Genomic DNA, 12,564 nt, shown 5'->3' with positions numbered 1-12,564 from the left:
GTAAGGTCTCAAGTTGGTCATCTAGGAAATGAGGAATGCACAATTTGTGACAGTCGGTGAAAAATTTGGTTTAAGTGACTTGCCTTGCATCACATGGGGAATATCTAAATGTGCAGTTGGTACACAGCAAGCTGGAATGTAAAACTACAGTGCTCAAGCATGCTACACACTAAGTGCCCCGGGGACCCTGTTGCTGCACACTAAAAGTTCCCCAGTGTGCATTGCCATATAGGAGGCACGCAGATGAGGATTCCAGGTCATGAATGCAGTTAGGGCTAACAATTGGTCAAATGTCTGAAAACTAACAGTATGCAGTTCCCTCCGTTGACCAGGAATGCAACTGCATGTATCACAGCATGCACCAAAACAGTCTGTGTTCCTCATTCTCGGAGTCTGAGGAAGGTGAAAGAGAGTGGTACCTGTGATGGGATGTATAGACCCGATGATGCAACAGCCACCAAGGGGTTAATGGACTGAGTGGCTACTTCTCCAGCTGCAGCTCATTATTTGACCAGCAACAAATGGGATAAAAAGTTGCAGCTCAGGCAGAGAGGGGCTGCTGTCAGGGTATCTGAGGAGGACTCTTCACCATCCACAGACTAGGGGAGGAAGCAGTGCAAAGAGCTGGAACCTCCCAGAATAAAACACTGGAATGAGCAGCTGCTGCTTGAGAGGACCCTGGTGGCAGATGAATGTAGCAAGTGACTGTAGGGTAGCAAGAGTGAGTCTGAGGGAGCAAACCTTAGCTGCTTAGTACAGGGTCCTGGCCTGGAACCCAGAGAAGAGAGAGGGCCTGGGTTCTACCTGCCTCCAAGGAAGGGAGTGTAAAACCCTTTTGATGCAAGGGTGCGATGCAGGACTATTGAGCCCAGGTAGGGCTGAAGATCTGGCATAAAGTCACTGGACTATTCGTATGTTGGATTGTTTATTACTGTGGAAGGGGTCAGAGTATAAATGACCTGGTTGGATGGCTGAGTGACGAGAAGGGGCAGACTTGGAGTGGTTGTAGAGAGGGGAGCTAGAGCTGAAGAGGTTGCTACACCATGCCTGGCCACAAGGCAGTGCTATGGGTGGTGAGTGACCCTTCCACAGTACCCTAGGGTGAAGTTACAATTTATGGCATCTTCCCACCTCAAACACAACTTCAAATTTGTAATTTAAATAGTAATTTCTCTTTCTGTAAAAGTGGGGAAAGAATCCAAATTACGTACATCCCCCACCTAAAAAAAATTGTGCTTCCTTTCAGATCAAAACATATTCTACTGATGTTCATAGGTGAGCAATGGAGGAGCCACAGATGCTCTTTGAGACAAAGTATTACTTGTATTTATGATGCTAAACTTCTAATGAGCTGCATGTGTTTGTGAGTGAATTTTGTGTATTTCTCTCCCAGTGGCTCTCGTTAAGAACATGACTTTTGTGCTAAAAAGTGGTGGCATGAAGATATTGATAAGAGGACAACGCAGGTGGTGATAATCTGTGCTGTGTGTATGTGAGTTTGAATATTTGCACGTCTCCCTGCATATGATTTGGTTTTCTGTGTATATTATCTCACGTATGTATGCATGTGGGTTTAGAACACTGTTACCCTTTTTATGCCTGAGTACTTATCGAAAAATTAGGTCTAGCAGGTTGTTTCCATTTGGAGGAGAAATTGATGGCAGAGTCAGGTTTCTTTAATGGCATCCTGTTTATTTACAAAGAATGTAAACAAAGCCCTGTTTCCCTGAATACAATAGGAATCTAGCAAGATCCTGTCTTTGCTCACAGTTCCAAGTCTCTCTTCAACCATCCTTGTACCCCCAAAGTCTTCTCACTAAGCTTTTTCTCAGGGCTGCACCACCAATGCTTCTGTGTCCTTGGCTTTCTTCTCCTTCTCTGTTTCTCTGGCATTTCTTGCCGCTTCTCTTGCGCACACCTCCACTAATCAATACCTAGCCCCTGCACTTGCTATATCAGCCCCAGGAAAAACCCTTCAGTTCTATGATAGTTTCTATTGGAGTCTTGCAATATGCCCATGTTTTGGGTGGTGCTCCTATTGTTTTCTGCTATCTGGTTCCATAAAGGAGCTCAATTGCTTTTTACACTTCTCCTGAATGAAAGATGACTGTTACACTCACCAGCTTAAGTGAGATTTAACCCAACCCATAACAATACACACTCACACACAGAAAAGCAGTCATATACAGAGTGATTTGGAAATATTTGAAACCCACATATATAATGTGTATGTGAAAACCAATGCAACAGGGTTAGTAAGATGCCCTCAGGGATGGGAAGGAAGTAGAGTACAGGGTGTAAGATGGAGCTACCAGTGTTGAAGTGGACAGCTATTGCCTGAATAAGAACATGTGCTCCAGGAGTTAAGCTCACTGAGTTTGGACTGCAAGAGAAAACTAACTATGGGAAGAGTTCCTCATTGTAATTATGCAGTAGGCAATATACCCGCATGGAAGTCCCACGTCATCTGGTGAGCAGCATTAGGGAGTAGGTGCTGCCTAAGGGTACATATACGCTGGAATAAAAGACCATGGCATGGGGCCCAGAGCTTGGGATCCAGCCCGAGCCTGAATGTCTACACAGCAGTTTTACAGCCCGGCAGCCCGAGCCTTGCGAGTCTGGGTCAGCTGACCCAGGGAAGCTGCATGTGTTTAATTGCTGTGTATGTTCTCTAACAGGCATAGGGCACCTCTGTAGGGTATGTGGTAAAGAGACTAGACAGGATGGTGGTGATGGATGAAGAGGAGTACATCCTTAATATAGTCTCAGTATTCCACTTCTTCTGGAGCCATGAAATTGACAAGAAAGAGAGGCTGTCACCCCTGTGCAGATGGGGGTGGGGGTGCCAGATAGAGCCCAGTTGCCCCCTGGGTTCCCCGCTCCCGGCCAGGCTGTGCCCACCCTGCTCTCACTTGGAGCCAGGCTGTCCCTGGGTCCCGGCTCCCCAAAGCCTAGCTGCTGCCTGGACTCCCTGCTCCCAGCCATGCTGTGACCTGGATTCCCCATTGGGTGCTGCCTTGGAGGCTCCTAGCTTCCCTTGGGGAGCCCAGTGACTCCACTCAGGCTCCCCATGGGAGCCACCTGGACTCCAGGTGCAGAGGTCCCTGCCAGGAGTTTGTAGGGCGGTGGGATAGCCTGGCTCCTGGCAGTGCGGCGCTGAGACCCTGGGGGGGAAGCCAGGCTCCTGGCAGGGAGCTGCGTGTGGAGCTGAGAGCTAGGGCTCTCAGACCCCTGCACTGCCCCTCTTAATTCAGTGGAAGCACGCCAGATGAGGAGAATAGTGTGGACACTAACAATGTTGTAAATTGACCTAACAACTTCATTTTATAGTGTAGAAATGTCCTGAATGTTTGCTTTAGGATGAAGGCTTGCCAATTAATAATAGTTGAGAACTACACATTAGGAACTGTTAGGAGACTAGCTTTACACAGCAGCAAATTTCTGCTCATATCTCATCCTCTGCTTGCAAAATAGCAGCACTGAAAATGAATTTGAAATAGATTATTAGTGACTGATATCTATTCCAGACCATGCAACAGTAAAGAAATTAAGTTCAAAGAAATGCTAATTAACTCAAAAGTGCACTGACTACCTGGAATGACATGAGTTCAAAGGCATTTGTACCAGGTTCTTTTCCTTGGCCAGAACTATAATCAGTTGATTTTAGCACAGATTTATAACCAAAACAGTGAATACTTTGATCCCACAATTTCTTGGAGATCAAAGATTCATATATACCACTGTACTTAAGTAGACCCCAGCACAAAGACCAGGCTGCAGTCTGTTCTAAAGACCTAATGCACATGTAACTCTTGTCAGGTGTTAGCATACATAAAATGGAGACAGATTTCCCTTTACCCCTTTGACTATTGCAAGAAAAGAGCCAGCTTTTGGAAAGGAAGATGCTTTGAAGATGGAATCAACAAAAAAAATAACTCCCAATTGGTATTTTTCTCTTTGTTTTTCCCCTAATTAAATTGTTTAGGAGGCTCGCAATAAAGGCTGCCTCCCTTGCATTGTATTTCTTCAGCTTTGACTTAAAAGGCAAGCTCTCTCGTGAAGCGTATCAACCCTTTGTCATTGTTCACTGTAACTTTATTTTGAACAACGGTGGTTAAATTGTGCAGAATGCACATTGTTGTTGTCTTTAATTGTAATGTAGGTTTGATCTAAGTGTAGGCTAGGGCTACAAACATCATGTCACTTCTAGTCTTGCAGCATAATTTTTCTTACAGTAGAATTTTCAGCCATGCAAATGCCATAGAGAAGCTACTGGGATATTTTTCTCTTCTAAAATAATTGTACAGATGCTGCAGTTGGTTAAGTTAAAAAAAAATCTAACTTATTTTAGTTGATTTGCAGAGATTTCTGCCTATTCCGTGTGAGTGGATTTTTGTGTGTGTGAAGTCCACACACCCCCACAGTTAAGACTTGAAATGCAACTCTCATAGGCCCTAATTCTGCAGTTTGATCTATGTGCACAGACATCTGTAATCGGGCAGTACTCCTACTTGAAATCCCACTGAAGTCAAAGGTGTAAAGGTTCACCCGCTTAGATCACATTGCAGGACTGAAGCCAGGGTTGTTTATACATGATGAGCTATAAGGAAACCTCTCTGTGGGTGAGCTTTTGGGATCTCTGCAAAGCATTTCTCAGCTGTAAATCCCTCTTACATACATAGCAGCCAGTTGATTAGTCCTTTCATAATAAACTCTCTTCTAAACAACATTAAGTCTCAGGTCTCCAGTATGCAATGTGAACTAAAATGAACGTGGAGAAAAATAAAAAAGAGGAAAAAACTTGCTCAGCAAGGTTCATTCAACAAATGCAGTCTGACTAATGTCCACAATACTGTCTGGTCACTATGGGCTCCATGCACTACTTACTGGACTCCATAAACTGTCCTTAATCTGCAGGAGCAACTCTGTCATAGGGACTTGCACGCAATGTTTAAGTGGGACAATATGGCCAGGGGCCTGGAGCAAACTATGACGCAGAAGTGAACTCTGAAAACTGAGGACATTACCCAGCTCCCATTGTAGCCATTCTTTTCATTTATTTCAAAAGGAGGGGGATGAGGTCTTAAGCCCTCCATGCCATGAGACCATCAGGCTTGTGTGTGTTCAGAGGTCAAACTATTTTTTCCTCTTCAGGCTTATGGAAATCACTAAAATACCACCAGTGAATTTCATATAAACAGACATGATTCCTAGTATGAATCCAGTAGAGCTGTTGAAACTGACAGAAACAAGAAGATACGGGGTGGGGGGGGGGGGGAGAGAGAAGGGTAGATCCTAGGTTCATGTTGCCTGTATCACAGAGAGTACCTGATCTTGCAAGTTGCTTGATTTGAGCTTAACTCTCAGTAGCTGAAGGCACTCAGAACTCTCCAGACTGGGACCAGGATTGGCAACTCCTCTATTACTCCTAGCTCAGCAACACATTTAAGGTCTGCTTCAAAGTCTGTTGAAGGAAACAGACAGTCTCCCATCGCCATCAGTGGGCTTTGTATCAGGCCTTTAGTCCTCTATAGAAAGATACATGTTAATGGTAAAAAGAATTATTTTTAAATGGATCGAATAAGAAAGTTAAATTATTTCCAAAAATATTGTATTGCCTATTGAAAATAATAGCAAATGGTCACATGAACATTGTTAATTAAAAACAAAATGTATAGGTAGGGATGGGGCTGACCTGAGGAGTGAAATAACTGCTTGGGTACTGCATAGATTCATAGATATCAGACTGGCCTGGTATTCCTCTCTGGTAGCAGGACTGGATTTAAGGCATCTTAATGGGAAGGCATCTTATCTCAGTAGGTTGGTGCACCAAGCTGCTGGCCTGGAGGAGGAGACAAAAGATATTTAGTGGAAAGGTTTGATTAAAACCAGCCAATTCCCTGGGGGAAGGAGATTCCTCTGTAGCCTCGGGCACGGGATACTTGCAGGTTTAAACTAGTGTAAATGGTGGATTCTCTGTAACTTGAAGTCTGTAAATAATGATCTGAGGATTCCCCCGGAAAGGAGCATTGGAGCTAAGTCCTCCAAGCAGCCTAGAGAGACTGTGCAGGAAACAGCCAATCCGGGAGAGGCTGCAAGGGGCTAGCCAATCAGGGAGTTGCAGGCTAGTTTAAAAGGAGTTGCAGTGCAGCCCACAGTCAGTTCTTTGTTGGAGCCAGAGGTGTGCAGATGGTGTTCCTGGCTGGCTAAAGGGAATTGCAGTACCATGGATAGCTCAATGCTGGTAGGGAGTTGGGGAGCGGGAAGAGCTCCTGGATGGCTAGCTGGCTGCTGGGCCTGAATATAAAGAGCCCTGAGGTAAGGGTGAAGCTCTGGTGGGGGGGGGGGGGGGGGAGAAGTGGCCTGGGGAACTGAAAGCAGTTTTGTTGCAGGGACACTGCTATTCTTAGGGCCTCTGGGCTGGGACCTGGAGTAATGGGTGAGCCCAGGTACCCCAATACGCTACTGGGGAAATGGCCTATAACTGGACAATGATAAACCCCAAGAAGGGGATCTGAACTACTTGTTTTTGCATTCTCTGGGCCCTTCTGGCCTCAGATTGGGCCACTGTTGTCTCCCGGAAGGAAGCTCTGTGGGTACAGCCCAATACCGCTGCCAGGACTATTAAAGACTTGCAGACACACCAGACCAGAAGGGGTGTTTGTGAGAGGTGGGTGCCATGCCATTACAGAACTCCAAATGTTTTTCTTTGAAAAAAAATGTACATTTTGCTCATTCCTATTGCATAATTAGTTACTGCGCTGTTCTCAACAGCAATGGTATGGTGTGGCTCCTATCACGTTATCAACAGTAGAACATGAGAGAGTGATGACTGTTAACTTAAAATTTACAAACAGGAGATCTGTCTCAAACACAAATAGTTTGCAAAATGCTGGATGAAAATTATATCAAACCAGTTGGAGATTGTTTTGTCACTCCTACTTTGCTTTTTCCTCACTTAATCTTCTTGCACTTCCCAAATTTATGTATCTCAATTCACTTCTCATATCACCCCAACACCATGGTGAGAGTTTTTCACATCTATTTGCAAACTGCCAGCCCATTCCTCTCAGCTAGCGTAATTGCCAGTACCCCTCCCCCACCTGCCTGATATACGTAGCAAGGACATGGAGCCAAAGTCAACAGGCGGTACTTGGAAGTGAGAATTACTCATATCATGTATTTGGTCCATGAAACCCCAGAAAACTAGTGATCCTCTTCAAAAGATGAGTAGACCTTTGAACCAGCCCAAGTAGAAACTGAGCCCATACTACCTGTGGGCCATATGGGCCAGCTGAAAATTTTCCATTTAAGCTTTTTTGACCAAAAATTGGTTTTTCACTTAAAAAATCACAAATTGTCCATTTCTCCTCCCCCCTCCCCCCCAAAAAATCAATTTTTCATCTGAAAACCAAGAGTTTCACTGAGAGCATTTTGGGTGAAAACCCTCAAACGGATAAATGTTGTTGTCTGAGAACATTTTGTTTTTTAGTGACAAGTTGGAATTTTCCATTGGGGGAGAACCTCATTTACCAAAACACTCTAGTCCCACCTTCTATGCAAGATTCAGTGCTTTGTGAGACAGGGCTTCCAATTAGTTCTGGCAAGATGCCCAGTCAGAGGGCTTGAGTCTTCTCCCATGCAGTCTCCTATTAGGATACTAACTCCCCAGGGCCTGAGTCTCATCCCATTTACACTAAGGCTGCTTTAAACTGGGAGTAAATTACAGTCACCTCCACTTTAAGATTCCTTTATGTTGTCAGTGATGTAAAGGTGCCTTGGTTTACATGGGAATCATACCAGAGGGCTAAATAAAGCTGATAGCATTCATTGGGCTTAATTTATCACTGTATTTGGATTAGCTTAAAACTGGATGGAAGTAGGGTGACCATATGTCGTGATGCTAGGGGTTTTGTCTTGTATATGCAAATACACCCCCCCCCCGAAAAGGTGTCCTGATTTTTCACACTTGCTACCTGGTTACCCTAGATGGAAGCCATGTCCATTCCATAAGGTACACTGTCCTCTGCTGGTAGTGGCTAGGTCTCCTAGAGATGAATGACCCTGCTACAAATTCAGCTGTGAGTGGTAGGTCTCTTAGCTCAGGCAGTAAAGGCTCCCACATCAAGATTCAGAACTCCAAGGTTCAATCCCCACAATTGACAGCCCACCTGGGTTGTTGGCATTACATGGCATTCACAACACAGTGGTGAATCTGACCCAATGTATTCAGCACAGTTGATAGTTGGCTATATTAGTGAAGAGTCTGTGTTAATTCTAGCTCCTTGTAAGAGGTGAGTCAACAGCTTCCACCTGGTCTCACTGCAGCATGCTGGTAGCTTTCCCTTTGACATACTGCATCCCTCTAATTTCCTTTTTTAAAAGCTAGCATCTCATAAAAGTAGGGTTCTGTGAAGCTTTCACAGCCCTGTGCAGAACCTTGGCTTCCACCTACACTCACTTACACAGTCTTCTTTCACACCTACTCTGCCTGCTGGATATAAAGAGATGAAAGTTTAGAGCAGGGAGCTGTCTGCTATACTTACTGCAGTTTATACTGTGCACATCTCTGTAAACTGTGGCACTGGCTACTCTGTCCTGTGTATCCAATTCAAATAAACCTTTAACTGTACTGTAGTGGGAACACTTTCAGCAGGAGACAGATATGTTTCAGTCTTACACCTGCTCAGCCAAAAGCCCTCTGTTCAGCAAAGATAGCCTGGTGTGTAAATCACCAAAAACGCAGGCAGGTTGAGTTGATCTGAGCCTGGTAACTATGCTTCACCTGTCGCTATCAGGCTTTTCTGCATTCACAGCCTGCAGCCAGAGGGGAAACTACTTGTTCTGTTCCTTTCACTAAAGCCCCCCACCTCTGGGCTGTCAGTCAAAGTGCTTTAGCAAGGCTGTCACTATCTGCATTAATATTGAAATAAGCATTAAGCGTCACAAAACAATAAAGACTGGCTTGAGAGGTGCCAACAACTCACCAATTTAATCTGAATCAGATTAAATATTCATTTTGATAAGCTCTGAAAAAAGTCTTTTTCTTCTTTAACACTCCTTTAACTTTCAGCTCAATCCATACAGGAAGGAGGAAAGAGAGGGCTGAGTCTGTACTTCTGAATCCATTCTAAAGGTGGTGTTTGGCAAATAAAAAAACACTGATTGTTTGAGTTCCCTCCACACATACCCCCTCCCCCTCTCCATTTCTTTGCAATCCCAAATTTGGCAAAAACCCTGAAGCAAATTATTGGGCGGTGGTGATGGGGAGGAAGTGAGACATTTCAAATGTCTGCCAGATATACCTATCAAATTATTCATTTCTCAAACTGCTTAAGGTTATTTAAATTCATAGCTTTTTCAAACCACTGACAAGGTTTGCACACTGTGAAGAAAATGAATATTGTTAAGGGTTAAATGGACAGCTTCACACTTTAAATGCATTATAAATTCACCCGTCAGTCTCCTACTGATTTTACTCTTATTATTTTACAATCAGGGATTCTTCATAATTGTGGACCATGCTGACAATTTGCATGACAAGAGGAGAATTCAAAGAAAAGTGACCTAGGTACATAACAACAACACTGTTACACAAAAGAATAACATTGACACTGACTTCCATTGAATGGAGTATATAGGTAAACACAGAACTACATTACATATCTGTGTGTGATTACACACACGTATGTATTATATGTGGGCATCAAATGTCAGTGGATTTGGGTGTCTGGCTCCTTTGAAAATCCTACCACATATATACGTAGGCAACAGATGTAATAAAAGTATTAACTATGCCCCTTTATGTGCATCACCTGCATTCTGCCTGCTGAGCCGTCTCCACTGAAACTATAACATCCAAAACCTCTGTAAGCTGCTTCAATCAGCTGTTTATTTAAAAAAAAAACACAGCAATGTACCAGAGAAATGTCATCCTTTCCCTCAAATGTGGAATTTCTTTTCCCCCATCCCCCAAAAGTTACACTGGCTTGAGGCATAGGATGGGAATGTCCTGGACCAGTGACAGGTTTAAAGTCCAATATCTTATAACACCGCAGATCTAGATAAGGGACTTCATACATCTGGCAAGGAATGAATTAGATACAGTACTTGTTTCTAGCCAATACTGCACTTCTCTCCCTGAGTTGTCCAAATCGTCCTATTATAAATATGTCAGTGGTATGTATAGAAAAGCTATTTAGAATGCCTTAGTTTTAATCTTCCATCAACCCACCCGCACCCCTCCTTCTAAGCACTGGACTCATGATTATTTAGTCACCAGGCTTTATTGGTGGAGGAAAACAAGTAGTGGTCTTAATTCAAAAACAAGCAAAAAAGCCACTGAAAACCCTCTAAAACCTTACTAAATATCTTTTTGTAGATTGTGTGGTATACAGAAAATACCTGACTGTGTGGTTAGATTGAAAGGTTTTGGTTCTGATTTAGCAAAGCACTTCTGCACATCAGAGGCATTATTAGCTATGCTGGTTTTTTGGTCTTCATTACTGTAGTACCTGAATTCCTCACAATCTTTATATAGATATATCTCCTCATAATAAATCCTGTGAGGTAGGGGAGTGCTGCTATTCCCATTTTACAGATGCGAAACTGAGGCACCAAAAGGCTAAGTGACTTGCCCAGAGTCATGCAGGAAGAGTATGGAGGAGTAGGGTCTTGAACTAAAGGTGCCCAAATCACCTAGTGCCCTAACCACTGGACTGTCCTTCTTTGTCACCTACTTGGGATTACCATATAACTCACTTGTCACTTTGCTCCTTGTGAGTAATAAAGCCACCCCAAATTCATAACTTTATATCACTCTCTCCCACCCCTCAAAGTCCTAGAACCCAGGCTCCAGCGTAAGCCCATAGGTCTACACTGCAATGAAGCAGCCCAAGCCCCATGAGCATGAGGTGCTATGTAGCCACACCCTTAAGAGCTTGGGCTCCTAATTCCTATTTTGCTTTTGAAAATTAGACTCAGGAATGCAAGTCACTGAGGCCCTTCTGAAAATATTACCTTTATAAATTAGTTGAGATAGATCCTTGCTGTGGACCTGTCTATCAGTACCAGTGTCTGCGGTATATTCACTCCCCTCTTTCAATTTTCTTAGCTCAAATCTGATGGATCTTAATTTTTCCAGACTGGAATCATATACTCTTCATGACCAATTATTTGTTTTCTTTGATAAGGGGTCCAAGTGTAAAGTTCCTTGCAGGAAGTGTTCGTGAAGAGTCTGCTGGTGGAGAAGCCTCCATGACATGTTGCCCCTGAGGGATCCCTAGTGAGAGAAGGCTACAGACAGAGATGGGAAAGATATGTGGTGTATTAGACCCAGGGACATGGAGGTAAAGGAGAGCTGTTTCACACACAAATACGAGAGGGGGATTCTGAACCCTTTTCACTGCCCCAAAATACCTCCAGGTGACAGCAGCAGAGGCATGACTTCATTTCCCCAGACAGCAGTAGGTGGAGTCGGCAAGAAGAGAGGTTTGACTGTTTCTCCCCGTGGCTCTGCTGCCATAGACACAGAAGCCATGAAGCTGAGGAAGGAGTGCAGAGGTGATGAAGATTCCATGGGTGCTTGAGAAGATGGCAGGAATGGGTTATTGTGTTGGAATTACTTCCTCCCCTACCCCACCCAGCATAAAACATATGGTGGGATGACCATGAGACGCTGGTGTAAGGACATCCTATACTAGTTTTACCACATGGGGAAAGCCCTAAGCAAGGGGAATCCTCCTCTGCCTAGTTAAGACAGCTCCTTGTGCCCTGTACTCCACTAAGGAAGCACAAACAGGATAGAAAAGGACCAAGAATGTGGCCCTAGATCTTATTAAGGTCTTACAAATAAGTTTCACCTTCTCCTTTTTTTTTTTTTAAATAAGACCTTTCAAAAATAGTTTTTGAATAATTTTCAATACATGAACATTCTCTCCCTACTCCTCCCCAATGTTTGAGGAAATTCTCCCTGATGTGAGATTCAGGGTTGGGGGTGAACACCAAGTTGGAATCATCTAGGTTTACGCTAGTTTGAAGGCTTGGGTATTTCTGTTGTTGTACCCTACTAAAGCCATATATTTGTTCCCTTGAATAACGAGAGAAAAATTGTGAGCAGGCTGAAAGGGGGGCAGGGTGGAAAGAAGGAGCCAGGCCCTGCTGGTTTGTGATTTTAAAACAAATGTAATACAAGACAAAAGCAGTGCTTTGCTTGGCTTTGTTTACCGCATCAACTGCTAATTATGCTTGAGATGTTAAAAAATTATTGAAGGATGAATTTAAAAAAAAACGAAACTACAGAGACTAAGCCTAGTGTAAACTGATTTCCACAGACATAAAACAAATGTCATCTTTTCTCCTTCAACCACAGGCAGTCCACATTAAAATACTTTGAGACTAGACCTAGAGATTCCATGTCACCCTGATTATAGTCTCTTCCATTTGAACCTGACTGCTGAGTGCATCTCTCTCTCTGTGTTCCCTAAAATTAGATTGCTATCTCCCTGAAATGATGACATGCATATCGTTGAATAAAGATTAAAGAACAAGGCTACAGGGGAGAAA

The 12,564-nt window shown here is 43.6% G+C and overlaps 1 long non-coding RNA gene across 2 annotated transcripts in view; it reads right to left on the bottom strand.

Annotated features, from left to right (window-relative positions):
- Positions 1-12,564, bottom strand: part of LOC141987056 (uncharacterized) — a 95,959-nt gene that overhangs the window by 29,386 nt on the left and 54,009 nt on the right. For both annotated transcript variants that reach the window (XR_012639431.1, XR_012639432.1), the window contains exons 3-4: positions 5,696-5,842; positions 5,329-5,528 (exon numbers count right to left, since the gene is read on the bottom strand). This is a non-coding gene — a long non-coding RNA (uncharacterized LOC141987056). The remainder of the gene's footprint in view (positions 1-5,328; positions 5,529-5,695; positions 5,843-12,564) is intronic.

This window comes from Natator depressus, chromosome 5, assembly GCF_965152275.1.
Source record: "Natator depressus isolate rNatDep1 chromosome 5, rNatDep2.hap1, whole genome shotgun sequence".
NCBI classification, from domain to species: domain Eukaryota; kingdom Metazoa; phylum Chordata; order Testudines; family Cheloniidae; genus Natator; species Natator depressus.
Note: the sequence above shows the minus strand (reverse complement) of the source record. Positions and strands in the feature narration are given on the sequence as shown.